This window comes from Neltuma alba, unplaced genomic scaffold, assembly GCF_004799145.2.
Source record: "Neltuma alba isolate B1F8T4 unplaced genomic scaffold, ASM479914v2 tig00004558_pilon, whole genome shotgun sequence".
Taxonomy (NCBI): domain Eukaryota; kingdom Viridiplantae; phylum Streptophyta; class Magnoliopsida; order Fabales; family Fabaceae; genus Neltuma; species Neltuma alba.
The window spans coordinates 377,584-396,227 of record NW_021633765.1 but is presented as its reverse complement, the minus strand read 5'-3'; positions in this window follow the sequence as shown (position 1 = coordinate 396,227).

Genomic DNA, 18,644 nt, shown 5'->3' with positions numbered 1-18,644 from the left:
CAACTATTACAGTATTAATTGCAAATATAATATCTTAAAACAAATGCATGCAATTAGAATATATATTATATTTTTTATATGGTATAACAGTTCTATAGGGGTTTTAGTTTTTTTTTTGGGTCAAAACTTTCATCAATACCCTCAATTCAGAAAATAAAACAACGCCGTCAACATCATAATATTCACCGAAGCTTAAATATTTTTTTATAAATATTAATGCAATTTTTCTAATATCTTTATTGTTAATTTTTATAATAATTTTTTATTTCTTTTACTTTATGCTAGTTACCACTTACATTACCCTAATCTAATACATTTTTTTTATTAGGAATTAGTTTTGGTGCTCCTCAAGTGCTCATCATATCTGGACCGTCTAGATCTGATTTAGATGTCCAGATTTAATTTTTTTATTTTTAATTTAATATAGAATTGAAAATAAAAATAATATCTTAACTATCATTTTTTTGAAAAATAATTTTTTATTTAAAAATGAAAAAATTAAATTAAATCTAGATATGAATGGTGATGAGTCCGAAACTCGTTCCTTTATTTACTGTGGCCTACTACATAGAAACATTAATAATACCTATATTTAATGCGTGTTTTGTATGCAAATCACACACACAGTAGAGCCTTGTAAAGAGTGGGGTTCTAGGCCGTTTCCTGTTAGGCCTCACACTCCCTTAGGCTTTGTTGCCTTTTTGTTTTTAATACCTCGAACGCGTTTTATAATATTTATGCAGTTTCTAAAGTTCCCTTCAATTATAAATATGATGCATGTTACGCAATTATATTCTTGAGTATGGTATTATTACTTATTGACTTCTACTACATTGTTTGGAAATAAAGATTTAATGAACCCTTAAGGAGCACCATGGATTCCTGTAAATACTACGGTTAAAACAAAACCAAATGTTTCCCTTAGTGATCAACTCTTTTCCTTGGATGGCATAGGTGATTGACAACCTAGAGAGCTTAGGTCTAAACAATGAGGATGCTAGCATGGTATTTCAATCGCAAGCTCCAAGGAACCAACTTCCCAAACTCAACTTTCTATGGTTGTACGGATCAGATGATGCTCAAGCTACTTCTCCATACTGGTTTCTCCAAAATATATCTTCTCTTGAGTGGCTATTGATTGAAGACTATTCTTTCAAGGTGATATTCCCGGAAGAAAGGCCTCGAGATGAGAATGGAGAAATTGAGATTAAAACGCAAATCAAGAAGTTGACACTGTATAAATTGAATGAACTCCAGCATATATGCAGAGTAGGATGCCAATTGGACCCGGTTCTTGACGTTCTAGAATACCTAGATGTGGATGAATGCTCCAATTTGAAGCACTTGGTGCCTTCCTCAGTAACTTTTAATCACCTCACATATTTAGAGGTGCAAAATTGCAGTGGACTGATGTTTTTAATGACCTCTTCAACAGCAAGAAGTATGATTCAGTTAACAACATTGAAGATAAGAGGGTGTGATTCAGTTGAGCAAATTGTGGCGGAAGAGGGTGGGGAGAGCATGAATGAAATTGTTTTCAACAGCCTAACATTCCTGGAAATTGATAGTTTGCCCAAACTCCAAATGTTTTGTTCAAGTAGTAACTGCTGCTTCAAGTTTCCAGTGCTGGAGACACTTGTAATAAGGCAATGCGTGAGAATGGAGAGCTTCTCTGCGACTGACACAAGCGCACCATTGCTTCGGGAGATACAAACACACGAACAAGATGTAAAACGGCTTTGTGAATGTGACCTAAACAGTACAGTGAACAAGATGTTCCAAGACAAGGTATGCTTTTATTCCAAGCAATTGTGGATCTCATGACATATGAAGTTAGGGAATACTATTTCTACATAATCTCAATTAGCCGAAGTTTATTATTGTTTAAAGTGTTTTGAATGTTTGGGGATATGTTTGAGTTTAACAAAAACAACCTGTACAAACATATAGAAACAGATGATCATTCTTTATGTTCTGCTGACCCTATGCACGCCAACAACTGCAGGTGGCATTCCGTAGTTTCGAGTGTCTGGAGCTATCTCGATATCCTGAGTTAGGAGATGTCTGGTACAGTGATGTAAAGCATGAAATGTTTGGTAATTTAAAAAGTTTAATAGTACACAAATGTGACTTTTTATCAAAAGTCCTTTTGCCTCTAAATTTGTTGAAAGCGCTGCCCAACTTGGAAGAGCTTGTAGTGAGGGAGTGTGATTCACTGGAAGCTCTGATTGAATTACCAAATATGAATGAAGGAAGAATATCAATGGAAAAGGAGACCATTCATCTGAAAAGAATATATCTCACTTGCCTTCCTGAGCTCAAGCACATCTGGAAACGAAACTCTCAAGAAGTTGTCGATTTTGAAAATTCTGAGGAGATTTCATTTGATAAAAGTCTGGAGTTGCATACGTCAAAAATCCAAGGATTCAGTGAAACAACAGAAAAAGGTGATAGCTATTATCAGCAACCCGTGTATTCCATTGGACAGGTATGAAACTTTGCTCCCTTGTTCAAATTATATATACCTAATAGACATGAAAATAGCGTTATCCGTACCAAGTACTTTACGCGTGTAATGAAATATACACACACACACAAACTTTGATAAATAAAAATATGTAATCTATATGTACTTCTAAATTATAAATAGTGTGGCTTGTTAAGAGTTTTAATAGGTCATATACAGATTATAATTTATAACTAATAATTGTATGTTGACGTTGCCTTCACTGCCTAGTTTCGAAGGCATGATGCCCATTGCATGGCATTGCTCTTCTTACCGTCTTGACCTGTGCTGCACAACATGATTTATGAAATATTTTGGATAACCTTATTGTGGTTTCTTTTATGCATTATTGAAGTACTTAGAAATATATTTATAAAATGATCATAATTCGCGTGAGATAATTGGGGGGGGGGGGAGGATAAACACGACTTAAATGTTTTATGAGACATATAAATTAGATATTTCTTTTAATTTAATAGGTTATACATGAATCTTAATATTTTGAAATTTTGAATAATCGTTAAACAAAGAGGTTCATGTTGTGTTTGCTGTCGGTGTGAAGACATGAGGCTAAGTCCGAATAATAAAATGAAGATGAGCTGGTTGTGTTTGTGTCTATAGTAAAGTTTTCTCACAAAAAATGAGAGGAGGAAGTACAACAGAATGAAATGAAATATTATTACTATCAATCACTCAATTTCTATTTTAAAAACATGACAACTACACATGTTTCTCTGATAACAACTATATATTATTGGTTTGCCATGCACATATCATGTTTTTGTCAACATTTTGATAAGGATATATGTGACTGGATACGATGAAGTGACATAAACAATCAAAATTTATTTATTTTTATTGTGACAAATCATCCAGTATTATGCCATACGCCCGAAGAATATTAAGCCCCTTGTCATTCTTTCCTGGCTAAATGGACTTATGGACTGCACAAAACCACTTAACACGGACGCACGAACGCCGAAAGCAATCACTGACCAAATCTGTACGCCTTAAATTTTCGAAAACTTGTCGAAGTACGTGTCGTGGGCTTGACTTGTTCCAAAGTGATGAGGAAATACAAAAATCTACGGGAACTTGTTAATTTGCCAGAAACAGAGTTTACTCAAATTATGCATTTGTTTTGATCAAACTTATCCCAAGTATAGTTTATAACTAACAGTGCAACTATTGAGTTGATCGCAGGTACTTCTACCCAAACTGGAAACGATAATAATAGAAGACTTGCAAAACTTGGAAACAATATGGCACCCTGTCCTGACCCTGAATTCCATGGGTAGCTTTGAGACATTGAAAGTGAAAAGGTGTCATAAAATTCAGCATATATTTTCAATATACATGAACGGAGTTTTTGCATCTCTACAGACGTTGAAGGTTAAAGACTGCAACTCAGTGCAAGAAATTTTCCAGTTGGGTGCCAAGGAAATGTGCAGTGGAGATGATACAACACGGCTCAAGAATATAACCTTGCTTCGATTGCCAAAGCTGAAACAAATTTGGAGCACGGATCGTCAATCTAGTCTTCACTTTAAGAGTCTGCAAGTTGTGCGTGTTGAGGACTCTGAAGATTTAGATTACCTTTTTCCATTCTCCATAGCGAAGCACCTACCTCAACTGGAAGCAATTACAATAAAGAATGCTGAAAAGATGAAGGAAATTGTTTCCAAGAGAGAAGGCCCCTTAGATGATCTTGTCAAATTTGAGTTTAATCAGCTAACCTCTATGGTGCTTTGGAATTTACAAGATTTGCAAAGATTTTGTGCTGGAAATCATAGCTTATCTTGTTCATCATTGACAGAATTAGATGTCTACAATTGTCAGAAATTGAAGCTGTTCAGGACACAAGATACGAGTAACCAAGGAAGACTTTCTGATGACAATTTCCATGTCTCAATGCAAGAGCCTCTTTTCACACTTGAAGAGGTAATGCTCGTGTTATAAAGAAAATAACTAATTAATCTTTTTATGTGTTTGTTTGTTTGTGAAGGGTGTGCTCAAGCATAATTGGGCTGTAGGAGAGGTCGTTAAATAGACTTAGGTCTATATTACTCATTAATATTTCTATTTTTTTTTTTCAGTTTTTGTGGTTGCAAAATCATTTATAAGATTTTTATCATAGTTAGGTAGTCTTTTTTGCCAAGTTAAGTAATTCTAACATATTGCTTTCAATTGATAGTATTGCAAATCCATGCAATAGATCTTGTAACATGGTATTTTAATTTGAAAAACTTTCTCTCAGCAGCAACAACTATTACAGTATTACTTGCCAATATAATATCTTATAACAAATGCATGCAATTGAAATATAATATATTTTTATATGGTATAACAGTTCTATAGGAGTTTTAGTTTTTTTTTTTTTTTTCCGGTCAAAACTTTCATCAATACCCTCAATTCAGAAAATAAAACAACACCGTCAACATCATAATATTCACTGAAGCTTAAATTTTTTTGTTAATATTCATGCAAATTTTCTAATATCTTTATTGTTAATTTTTATAATGTTTTTTTTTTATTTCTTTTACTTTATGCTAGTTACCACTTACATTACTCTAATCTAACACATTTTTTTATTAGGAAATAGTTTTGGTGCTCCTCATGTACTCATCATATCTGGACCGTCTAGGTCTGATTTAGATGTCCAGATTCATTTTTTTATTTTAATTTAATATAGAATCAAAAATAAAAATAATATCTTAACCATCATTTTTTTGAGAAATAATTTTTTATTTAAAAATAAAAAATTAAATTAAATCTATATGTGAATGGTCTAGATACGATGAGTCCGAAACTCGTTCCTTTATTTATTGTGGCCTGCTATATAAAAACATTAATAATACCTATATTTAATCTGCGTTTTGTATGCAAATCACACACACAGCAGAGCCTTCGAAAGAGTGGGGCTCTAGGCCGTTTCCTATCAGGCCTCACACCCTCCTAGGCTTCGTTGCCTTTTTGTTTTTAATATCTCAAACGCATTGTATAATATTTCTGTTGTTTCTAAAGTTCCCTTCAAACCTAAATATGATGCATGTTACGCAATTATATTCTTGAGTATGGTATTATTACTTATTGACTTACTGCTACATTGTTCGGAAATAAAGATTTAATGAACTCTCAAGGAGCACCATTGACTCTTGTAAATACTACGGTTAAAACATACCAAATGTTCCCCCTAGTGATCAACTCTTTTCCTTGGATGGCATAGGTGATTGACAACCTAGAGAGCTTAGGTCTAAACAATGAGGATGCTAGCATGGTATTTCAATCGCAAGCTCCAAGGAACCAACTCCCCAAACTCAACTTTCTACGGTTGCACGAATTAGATGATGCTCAAGCTACTTCTCCATATTGGTTTCTCCAAAATATATCTTCTCTTGAGTGGCTATTCATTCAAGACTATTCTTTCAAGGTGATATTCCCAGAAGAAAGGCCTCGAGATGAGAATGGAGAAATTGAGATTAAAACGCAAATCAAGAAGTTGACACTGTATAAATTGAATGAACTCCAGCATATATGCAGAGAAGGATGCCAATTGGACCCGGTTCTTGACGTTCTAGAATACCTAGATGTGGATGAATGTTCCAATTTGAAGCACTTGGTGCCATCCTCGGTAACTTTGAATCACTTGACTCATTTAGAGGTGCAAAATTGCAGTGGCTTGATGTATTTAATTACCTCTGCAACAGCAAGAAGTCTGGTCAAGTTAACAACATTGAAGATAATTGAGTGTGATTCAGTTGAGCTAATCGTGGCAGAAGAGGAAGGGGAGAGTAGAAATGAAATTGCCTTCAACAGCCTAGAAGTTTTGGAACTTGACAGTTTGTCTAAACTCCAGATGTTCTGCTCTAGTAACTACTCCATGAAGCTTCCACTGTTGGAGAAACTTGTAATACGACGATGTCCAAGAATGACTAGCTTTTCTGGAAGGGAGACAAGTGCACCAATGCTTCGAAAGATACTGACAGATGAACAAGAGGGAATATGGTGTTGGGAAGGTGATCTTACTAGAACAGTCAGCAAGATGTTCCAAGATATGGTATGTTTTGTGTTTTTAATAAGGGAAACTAATCATGACATAATGAGCGTCAGGATATCATGTATACGTAATATCCTCCAGTGGCAATTTCTTTTTACATAGTATGAAAGCTACTTGAAAATAATGGCAAATTTATTGTTCAATGTGATTTAATTTGGTGTTTCTTGATATGGCTTGTTTTGATTGAAGGAAAAACATTTCTTGCAGACATGGAGAAAATTTAATCGTTCTTTCTGTATGAACTCCATTTGATTTTCTTCTCATGAACAGAAAACGTTATTGCACAGCATTTAGGAAAGCCGATTTTTATATTGTTTAGTTTGCATTGATTCTCTTCTATTTTCCACTTCAAAAGAGTGCGAGCACAAGCAGAGCATTGAGCTACGAGGAAGATGGAGCAGAATCAAAGGCTAACGAGATTGATAATTCAGGGAAGCAAGAAATGCGCAAACACACTATTCCACATACAGGTACTGATTAAAACAGTCTTGTATTCCTCGTTTATTTGTAAATGATCGTTATACTGCTCAAATATTGGCTTTAATTTTGTTTTCTTACAGAGTCTAGTGGCTTTCTATATTACTGCCCTCTAGTTAAACTTATTTTATTATTGTTACAACCTCATATCTTATTCTATATTTATTTGTTTATATCTTAACACTCAAAAGATATATTCATCACCTAAAAGCAAAACTCAACCCACAGTCACTCAATCTTCACATACATTATACTACTATTTAAACTTTCCTTCCCTTCTCTAATGTGAACCCGATACTACACTCATTAGGACAGGGGTTTTGGGTTCCAAAACCATCTCACTCATCAGCATAGCCAACAGCATCAACGATTCACACATATAACATTAAATTTTGCTCTTAGGAAGCTCAAACTATGCCAAACCATCCTCACCCGCAAGGACGTTTGCTTCTGCCTCAAAAGAAGCAGATTTCAATCGGCCCCCTCATTCCCAAATAGCAACCATTGAAGAAAATAGAGATGGGGGAAACGTTTAGGAGACTCACCCCGTTCTAAAACCAGTGCTGCATGTGGGTACCGTGCCCTCCTTCTTCCCCGATGTCCTCTGCCGCTTCTGTCTCACTCCGGGTCTCTGTTCTGTTCCGCTATGTGAGTGAAGTGAGGAGCTATTGGATCAACCAATATCCACGCGAACCTAGAACTCATCTTCATTCTTAGACGGGGCACGTCTTCGGCTTCATACTATGGGCTTTAATATTAACCCAAAATCACTTTTGGGCTTGGGGTGATGAATTTGTTATTATTTTACCACCTTCGTATTAGTACTTAATTATCAAATAAATCCCAAAAATTAATCCTTAATACTTTTGAAGGTTTTTCTTAATGAGCTTATTTTTATGGTTGTTCAGATATTATAACATTGTTTTGTGTTCCCCGATATTCTGCAGCCCAATATAATTAAAATTTTAACTCTTTCATATATATTAAAATCTATTATTTTTTGCCAACGTATTAAAATCTATTAGATGAATAATAACACTTAAAGAATTCGTTGTAATTGGAAATCTATACATCGGTTATGATTGATGGCAACGACAGTATTTTTTTTTTAACTTTTTCGATGAAGAAAAATATTTCATTTTAATTTGCCAAATCTTGTAGAATTTATTTATTAATTTATTTTTGCTGAAATTTGTACTGAAGAGATGAATGAGACCATTCAAATACCATTAGCTGACGCTGGTGAAAGCACATTAACTCATGCCTCCGTTCAAGAAACAGGTATATTATTCTGTGGTTTCTATTTGCCACAAATCATACTAATGAAGTATGATTTTTGTTTTACAATCTCCAAGTTACGATTTTTTTTTTTTGGCCTTAATATGTCTTCTTGCTTCAACTGCTATGGGAATTGATCCCAAGCTTCAACTTTATTATTTTAGTTTGATTTGTAATAACTCATTAATGGAACAAGTTTGGATACTCATCACTCTTGGTGAGCTTCCAAACTTATCAAATCTGAGTTGTTTAGATCTGATATATTTTTTATTAATTGTTAAGCTTCTCTATTTCTTATTAATTGATATTTCAAGCTCTGTATCATGTAAATCAAAATACATTAAAAAAATTGCATGATCCAAAAATATAATTCTAACAAGAATTTGACAGGTCAAACTATAAACTCCTATAATAGCTAAAAGTAGAGCAACTTTTTTTTCCAATCATTTTGTAGAATGAAGAATTTATCCCCCAAAGTATAAACGTCGTTTTCCCCCCCTAAATTTCATTTGACTTGTTTATGTAGCTGTTGATCCATCTTCACAAGTTTTGAAAGCCGTGACCTCATCAATCAAAAATGAAGGTATTGATCTTTGTTTTCAGTTTCTTGTTTCATGACATTTGGGTTTACTCTACTCTCTAGCTTAATTATTGAATAAGTTCTTTTGATTATGAGTGAGCTAAAATCTAATAGAAAAAGAAGACGGCACAAATAATTTAGTTGGTAATATATTTAATCAAGCCACAACTTCTAAAATTATTGGCAGCAAAAAAGTAATGAATTTTTCCTTTTTTTTCATTAGATGGAACTAATTTACTTTTATTTTTGCAAATTAGTGTCATTTGGTTTCCAAAGTTTTATTTTTTACCCCAAAAAATTTGTGTAGCTCTTCCAGATCAAGAGATGTATGATATTAGCGTTGAAAGGCCATTGGTTCAATCAACCAAAATTGCTCTAAGCACCACCGCAGTTCATGATGCAGGTACTTACTACTTGTATTCTTTTGTAGACTATATAGTATGCATATCAAATGATGTAAAATATGGCTGTAATATGTAAACGACTCCACCGTATAGTACTTCTGGTTTATTAATTTCTTTTATGAATTGGAATGCACTAGATGGATCACAGGGTTTGCAAATTCATCCAAGTGAAAATTTGCTCGTTCAGGACGCAGCATCTATTATGAATGACGACGAAGAAAGTAATATTGCTTTTCTGAGGAATTAATTTTATTTATCTTTTCCAAAATTATTGTGTTGTTTTGTTTTTTTTCCTTTGTTTTTCTCTCAAAAATAAACTTGGTTGTTTAGATATTGGGACTGAAGAGATGCATGAAACCATCCAAAAACTATCGGTTCAAAATGCTAAAGACATGTTAATCCCTGTCTCAGTTCAGGACATAGGTATGATTACTGTATTTTAGCCATTTTGGAAGGAAAAAAAATCTGTAATTTGTCAATATCTTCTGATTTTTTTCCCCCTTTTTGGTTTGTTTTACTTATTTTGTGTAGCTACTGGGAGTCATGTGACGCAAGAGAGTATTGATAAGCCCTTCATTCAAGCTACACAAACTGCATGGGACATTACCATAATACAGGAGAAAGGTTTAATTTAATGAATCTGGTTTTATTCTCTCAAAATTCACCATAACTTTTATTAAAACTTATTTGTCATATATGTGTGCGTACATATTAAGAGTTATAGAAGTATTTGGATATAATAATTCTGACTTTTATTGTATTAATTAAAATCAAGTAGAAGAATCATACGACTCAGATATTCACCTTGCTAAGAACCTGTTCAACCAGACCATAACTTCTATTGCTGCAGACTACAAAAAAGGTAATGATTTTTTTCTTTACTTTTTTAAGAGGAAAATTATTTCACTTTTGCCAAAATCTTATGTAATTCTATTTTCTAATTTCTCTGAGAAATTATTTTTCCAGTTGTTGGGACTCAAGAGGGGAAAGAATCCAAGAGTAGATTCCCAATTCATGATGATCAAAATGTATTGAGTCCTACCGTGCTATATGAAACAGGTATTATTATCATGTTATTTTATAGTCCCTAAGTTTTGGCGAAGATCAAACACTACCTGTAGAAGCTTTTTTTTTTTTTTTTTTGTGCAAGCTCTAATGCAATACTTGCCATTAGCTGAGGCTCGTGAAAGCACATTAACCCATACCTCAGTTCAAGAAACAGGCATATTAATCTTATTCTGTGATTCTTACTTGCCATAAATCATACTAATGAAGTGCTTTATCACATTGTGTGCCGTGACTTTTTTCTATAGCACTCTTTGACATATTTTATGACGTGAACTTTTTACTGTGTGGACGGAACATAATAAAAAGCAGTTTAATCTTTCAGAAGAAAAAAATTTACTTTTAATTTTCCTTTCGCCCCTAGAATCTTGAGTTATTTTCTGCTCAATGATTTTTTTTTTTTTTAACTTACTGGTTTAGCTCTTCAAATTCAAGATGAAACCATTGAGAGGCCCTTGGTTCAAGGTACAGGTCAAGGAAGATTAATTCCTGGCATAGTTCAGAACACAGGTTCTAATCTTATGTTTTCTATTGAAGTACAATATTATTATGTTTTAGAACATTGTTCAGTTGAGTTGGCCTTGGTTATTGTATTCTTTTGATTAACTAATAATTTATTTTTATTTTAACTAATCTACTGGAAAAATTACATTCAGATGGTATTGGGAATCAGGAGATGCCCCAGACCTTAGAGAACGCCTTAGCTCCTATTGCTTAAAATACACTAAGCTCTTCCATCATTGACAATATGATTTTTGTTTTACAATCTCCAAGTTACGATTTTTTTGCCTTAATATGTCTTCTTATTATGTTTCAAATGCTAATTGCTCCCCAGCTTCAACTCTATTATTTTAGTTTGATTTGCTACCTTATTTAGTGACATTTAATAACCCATTAATGGAATGAGTTTGGATGTCCACCAAGAGTAATGAGCATCCAAACTCATCAAATCTGAACCATTTAGATCTTGTGTATTTCTTATTAATTGTTAAGCCACTCTATTACTTATTAATTGATACTTCAAGCCCTATACCATGTAAATCAAAATACATTTTAAAAAATTTACTTGATCCAAAAATATACTTCTAAGAAGAATTTGACCAGTCAAACTATAGACTTGTATAGTAGCTAAAAGGAGAGCCAGTAACTTTTTGTTCCTATCTTTTTTTAGAATGAAGAATTTGTCCCCCGAAATATAAATCATCCTTTTTTCTAAATTTCATTTGACTTGTTTACGTAGCTGTTGATCCACCTTCACAAGCTTTAGAAGCCGTGACCTCATCAATCGAAAATAAAGGTATTGATTTTTCTTTTCAGTTAATTCTTGTTTCATGACATTTGGGTTTAATATACTCGCGGGCTTAATTATTGAATATAAGTTTTTTGCATTATGAGTGAGCTAAAATCTAATAGAAAAAGAAGAAGACACAAATATCTAAGTGGTAATATATTTAACCACGCCACAACAACTTCTAAAATTATTGGCAGCAGAAAAGTGATCAATTTTTCCCTTTTGGCATTAGATAGAACTAATTTACTTGCACTTTTGCAAATTAGTGTCATTTTGTTTACAGAGTTTTATAATTGTGTAGCTCTTCAAAATCAACGGATGCATGATGAGATCAGCGTTGAAAGGCCATCGGTTCAATCAACCAAAATTGCTCTAAGCACTACCACAGTTTTTGATGCAGGTACTTGTATTCTTTTGTAGGCTACATGATACGCATCAAATGATGTAAAATTGCTGTAGCAAGTAAATGACTCCATTATAGTGCTTTCTGATTTATTAATTTCTTCTATGAACTGGAATGCACTAGATGGATCACAGGGTTTACAACTTCGTCCAAAAGAAAATTTGCTCGTCCAGGACACAGCATCTATTATGAATGATGACAAAGAAAGTAATATTGCTTTTCTAAGGAATTAATTTTGTTTATCTTTTTGCAGAATTTGTGTTATTATATTTGTTTCTCTGTTTTTCTCTAAAAAATAATCTTGATTGTTTAGATAATGGGACTAAAGAGATGCATGAAACCATTCAAAGACCGTTGATTCAAAATGCTGAATACATATTAATCCCCAGCTCAATTCAGAACATAGGTATGATTACTGCATTTTACCCGTTTTGAAAGGAAAAAATATTTATTTTGCCAAAATATTCTAAGTTATTTTTTTTCTTTTTGGTTTGTTTTACTCATTTATGTAGCTACTGGGACTCATGTGACAAATGAGAGTATTGATAAATCCTCCATTCAAGCTACACAAAATGCGCGGGACATTAGCATAATGCAGGAGAAAGGTATGATTTAATAATAGTTTTTTTGTCTCCAAATTTGCCATAACTATTCTGTAACTTATTTGTTATACTAAAAGTTATAACAGAAGTCTTTGGATAATGATTCTAACTTTTTATTATATTCATTGAAATCAACTAGTTGAATCCCATGATTCAAATATCCATTTTGGTAAGAATTTGTTGAACCAGGCCATAACTTCTATGAATGCAGATTGCAAAAAAAGTAATGGGGTTTTTTCACTTATTATATAGAAAATTATTTCAATTTTCACAAAATCTTGTCATTCTATTTTCTAATTTCTCTTAAGAAATTATTTTTTCAGCTATTGGGACACAAGAAACATATGAATTCCGTAGGAGTTGATATCATGCTATCTCCGATCCGAATATTAAAAAAATAGTTAAATTAATTATTTATAATAAATCAGTGTTGTCTTTTCTAAAACATTTTTGCTAATCATGGATAGAAATTAGGACCAAATTGAATGTCAAACTAGTTCTTATATTAAAGACAGGAAGTAGTATTATTTGTAGTTTCCAAGTTGTCATAAAAGATCAAATGCTTGTAGAAGCCCCCCCCAAAAAAAAAGGTTTTAATACTTCAGGTACCGTTTTCAAGATTCTACTTTATTTTAGCTCTCTTTTGTATACGAATATCTTCTTTTTACAAATAAATTAAATTTTTTTTTCTAATGCTGGAAAATCAGATGCAAAAATTACTTTTGAAACAACTTATACCGTCAAACATCAAACTCTGCAATGGCTGAAAGTAGAGCGTGTAAGACGTTTAAAATTACTTTTGAAAACGACTTATATTGTCAAACATCAAACTCTGTAATGGCTGAAAGTAAAGCATGCAAGACGTTTTCTTTTAGAAGAAGGAAAATAACTTTTTTTCTTCTTTTTTTCCCCTCTCTTCAAAGCCTTGAATGATTCTATTTCCTGGTTTTAATTTCCTTTTAATTACTTATTTAACCAGATATAATTGATTCAACCCCTTCCCAAGCTTCAAAAGCTCCGTCTTCATCAACGACACCAGTAGCAGATTTTTGCCGCAGTAGCTTTAAGGAGTTGGGCATTTCCGCAGAGTTGCTGCCTTATTTGGAGGCTGGGGTGAAGCGGCATCCTCAAGTCCTTAACTGGCTCAACACAGAGCAACGAACAGTATTTGTTTCCTCCTCCTTTTCCTTCTTCGCTGACGTGACTCGTATTTTAAGGACCACTCAGAGAGGCAAATTGACAGAAGATAATCGAAACTACATTCGAAAGTGCTGCATCATCTTAGAAGTGGCTGGCTTTGATGCTTCATGGCTGAGTTACGTAAATAAATGCATTGAGGAATGCAGCGATGGAGAAGACATGAAGAGGAAGGTTGAGGAGACTATAGGCCAAGCTTCCAATCTCGAAGCTCAGCTTGACACCATCAAGAAGGGGTTAGCTTCTGTAAAAGAGTCTTTAGTGTCGTTGCTTGGCGAGGCTAATAGGCTGGACGACTTCATTGAATCCTGAAGTTTGTGTGCACTCTCTTAGAGCTACCTGCTTAGACGTTTTCTTTTTCTGCACTATGTATTTAATTTTATATGCTACTTTTGTGGTCTGTTTACTGCATAATATTTTAGGTAATGCCATAATATATCGCAGCAGATATTGGCCATGCTATATCCGTCTCAGGGTACTGTTTTAATTATATGGCTTTGGATTGCACTGTGGGAGACTAATTCCTAGTCATTATAAAGGGAAGGAACGCATTGAGCATTTACTATCCTCGGTACTTAATATTATATTTTGTTTAACTTTTATTTAAGTTCTAAATATAATATCCTAATCTACTTTGTTTCACATATTTATCCATTTCTTTTAAAGGTATCGTTATGATAATAGTAGTTCTAGCCAATACATTTAATTAATAAGATATTTTAAGAAAAACAATACTTATTTATTATTATTTCCGGTCCGTAATATAAGATCTTAGCTGAGTTTTATTTTGATCCTAAATATAAGAACCAAATTCATTTTATCTTTTATATTTATCTATTTTTTTCCTAAGATAATCCTTTAAATAATAATAATTCTAACCAATAAATCTAATTAATAAGGATATTTTAGGAAAGAGAACATTTATTTATTACAAATAACTAATTTAACTTATTTTCTTAATCTTCTCAAATTAGCCAACCAGTTCCTATATTTAGGACTGGAGGTTGTATAAATAATTAATTTAACTAGTTTTTTTGATCTACTTAAATTAGTCAACTAGTTTTTATATTAATGACATGAGGTAATATTACCTTTACTGCTCAATAACTTCAAAGAATTTGGCTTGGTTCCTCGTAAAATCAGGGTTCAATTCTCATTTATTAAGATCTGTAGAAAAGACCTCATCATAAAATGAACTTGGATTTTCTTCTGCCGAGATTAGATTGATTGTCTTGGTTGAAATTGGACCGTACTGTTCGAAAACAACAACTTAACTAACTGAGCAGGAAATAAAAGTTAAATAACTTTGGTTTTAACACGTACTAATGACAGTATTTTATTTAATATTATTCTCCATATTTGTCCAAAGAAAATTTGCAATAGAGGGAAGGGGACAGTGTTATTGAAAAGTGATGAAAACAGGACAGAGTAGCTAGCTTAGGCTTCCCACCTGTTTGATCCCACTTTGTGATTTTGTACATTCTGTACTATTTAAGTAAATTAAATATTAATTATAACTTTTTTAATTAGCACGTTAACTCAAATTTGTTTCACATGGCATAAGAAATTCTTCCTTGAAAATTCAATTCAGCAAATCACAACATCTATACAACAACAGAGAAATGGATGTTTTACATTTTAGTTAGAAGAAATTCATCTTTGGTATACTAAAATCTTGTGTCGTAATTTTAAATTAACTTCTGTTTCTTTTTTTTTTTAGAAAAAAAACTTACTGTAGCTTCCCGAGCCCGAGATGTGTAAAACACATTAAGGCCGGACATAATTTTTCCGTAGTCTCTATTTCAGCATATTTGATTTGTTATGTTCAATCAATTTTTGTCATATAGTATTCATTGCATTAACCAACAAATTCTAACTTTCTGTTGCGTCCATTGAAATCCTATAAAGATATTATTATCTCCGGTTCTAATTATAAGATCTTGTTTATAAACTGACAAACAAGATCTTATCATTAGGACCGGAGATAATACTCCTCCGGTGCTTAATATAAGATCCATTTAACTAATTTGATTAGATTAAGGAAGTTAGGTAAGTTAGTTAATTATAAGAAAAATGATTTATTTTTCCTAAAACACCATAATCATCTTTCTTAATACCTTATCTCCCTCTTCTACTTGATTATGGTTGAGAGAATATCCATATGGGTAATTTAGAGAAAATTGATAAATATGAAAAATGGGTTTTATATTTGGAACCAAAATTAACTCAAAAATTGGGTCTTATATTAAGAACCAGAGAAGTACTTGGTTAAGATATATTTCTACTCAAAAACTGCCCTTAATTCATACTCCTCAAATTGTGGTAATCTACGTACCCTGCCCTGTTTCGTGATATGGGTGTTAGTTTTATTTCGTCATAAATTAATGCCCAACTACTTGTATATTTTTCTTTAACTTGTTTTTTGAGTTCTGGTGATTCCAGTCTTGCCCAGCGATTTCAATTTTATTTTAGTCCATTTTGTTTTATTTAGTAATATTCAATAACTCACTAGTTGTTACAGTACCCTGTTTCTTAATATTGACATTTCTAACTCCCTGTTATGATAGTGATGTATAGTTGTATCTTATTTCTTTTAATATGAAAATTAAAATGCTGGTAAAAAATGTGAAAATTAAATTAAAATACCATTGATATGAAAATTGATATTTCTAACTCTCTAACTAAGGCAATCCTTATCCTATTCAAGTTAAAGCTTGAGCATTAAATGTGGACAAATTTTCTAATAAATCCGTCATAGCCATACCTTTCAACCTAACCAATTTCACAAAGTCCTCTTGCAGGGCCATTCCCTCCCCTGTTTTTGGCATTCAAAACAGAGTAATAATTTGTGGATTATTTGTTCCATTAGAGAAGAAAGAGAGTTCTCAAGAATACCGATAATTTGGGGAGTAATAATTCAAACAAAAAAAAAACGAGATTTACTAACTTGAACCCTTAATGCCGAAGTGCTCAAGAATTACTCTATCATAATTTTTAAGATTATTTCTCTAGTTGCTTTTTCATTGCAATTTTATTATATATTCATTAACGAGTGAGAATCAAATATTATATATATATATATATATAAACCCCACCCCAAGATATATAAAAGGCAAAAAAAGAAAAAAGAAACGACACATGAGTACACATGTTTCGCCTTTCTCTGCTCATCCACAAAATTTAAGGAATAAACTTCTAAGAATTTTCAAGAGATTATATATGTGCGTGTGCCCATGTAAAGCTATTCATGGACAGAACGGAACCGGAACAATTCCGGTTCCAGTCCCGTCCTGGCGAATATGGAGGGGACGGAATTTCGGTCCCATTGCCTATTCCATCCCTATTTCGTCTTGAAATAATACTGGAAGTTAAGAGTTAAAAATCACTATCAAAAATAATAATAATAATTATTATTAATAATAAGTAAATTGAGTAATATAATAATACTACTCCAATCTTAAATATAAAATCTATTTTATAATGTATTTACACTACAAATAGATTTTATATTTAGGATAAGAGGAGTAATATTAATACTCCTCCGATTCTAAATATAAGACTCTTATACACACTAGTAGAAGGGTTTTATATTTAGGACCAGAGGAGTAAATAATTTTTTTTAAAAAATCCTGTCCCATCTCGTCTTGAAAATTTTTTTTATCTTGTCTTGTCCCCGTAACACCCCTATGTGCATATATATCTCAAATGCAGAGGCGGGGCTTCTTTTTTTTTTTTTTTTTTTTAGACTTGAGGTATAGCATATGTTGAGCTTAACGTAACAAGTGGCTTGTGGGTTTATGTTAAGGAACCTGACTGCAAATAAAAAAGAAAAAGGAAATAACATATTGGTTGGTTTTATATTTAGAATCAAATCTAATTTCATAATTAATTTTTTTATTACAAGTCCCAAATTAGAGTGATCAATTTTCATCTTATTTGAAGGAATTTTAATCTTCTGAATTGGAGCCAAAATACATTGTGTAGTAAATCATAGCAGTTTTAAAATGTGATTCAACTTTATTGAATCCTAAATGAATATCTAAAAAGCCATGCATATTTATGAGCATGAATATTAAAATGAAAAATCTATTTGAAAGGTCAAAAAGTTTCAAGAATAAACAAAAGGTGATATATGTGTTATAAAAGAAGTTAAAGTATATATTTGAATTTTTAACTTTATACATAGGTTCAATTTGAATCCTTAAGTTCTTTAACTCTAAAATTGTTAGGTTTAAATAATAATTTTTTTATAATAATCATAATTGTTTTGAAAACTAAACTTAATGTGTTGGCACTGAAAAATATTTTATCAATATTTAAAATCTTAATGACATTATTTTTTTGTCAATAATTTTAGAATAAAAAGACTAAAAGTATATTTTATAAAATTAAGAGATCAAATTGAAACTTTGTATAAAATTATATAACTAATATATACTTTAGCCTATAAAAAAAGTCTTATATGACATTAATAAGAATCAGACGTATTTTAATTAATTTTTTATTTTGTACTGATTGATTTTTAAATTTTATAAGAAGTTCATGATTCTTCTCATCAACGACATCAATGAAGGAATCTATCTAACTAGTGTGTGATCTTAGACTACTCTGTTTTAGTGTTTTCACTTTTCACCAACAAATTAGAGTACTCTAGTTATTAATATTAGGAATTCTACATTTTTCACTTACACATCTTCGGAACAAAGCAAATGCGAAATGCATATTTAATACTCATTACGTTTATTATTACACATGATATATAAGTGTTATATCTGTGTTTTGAG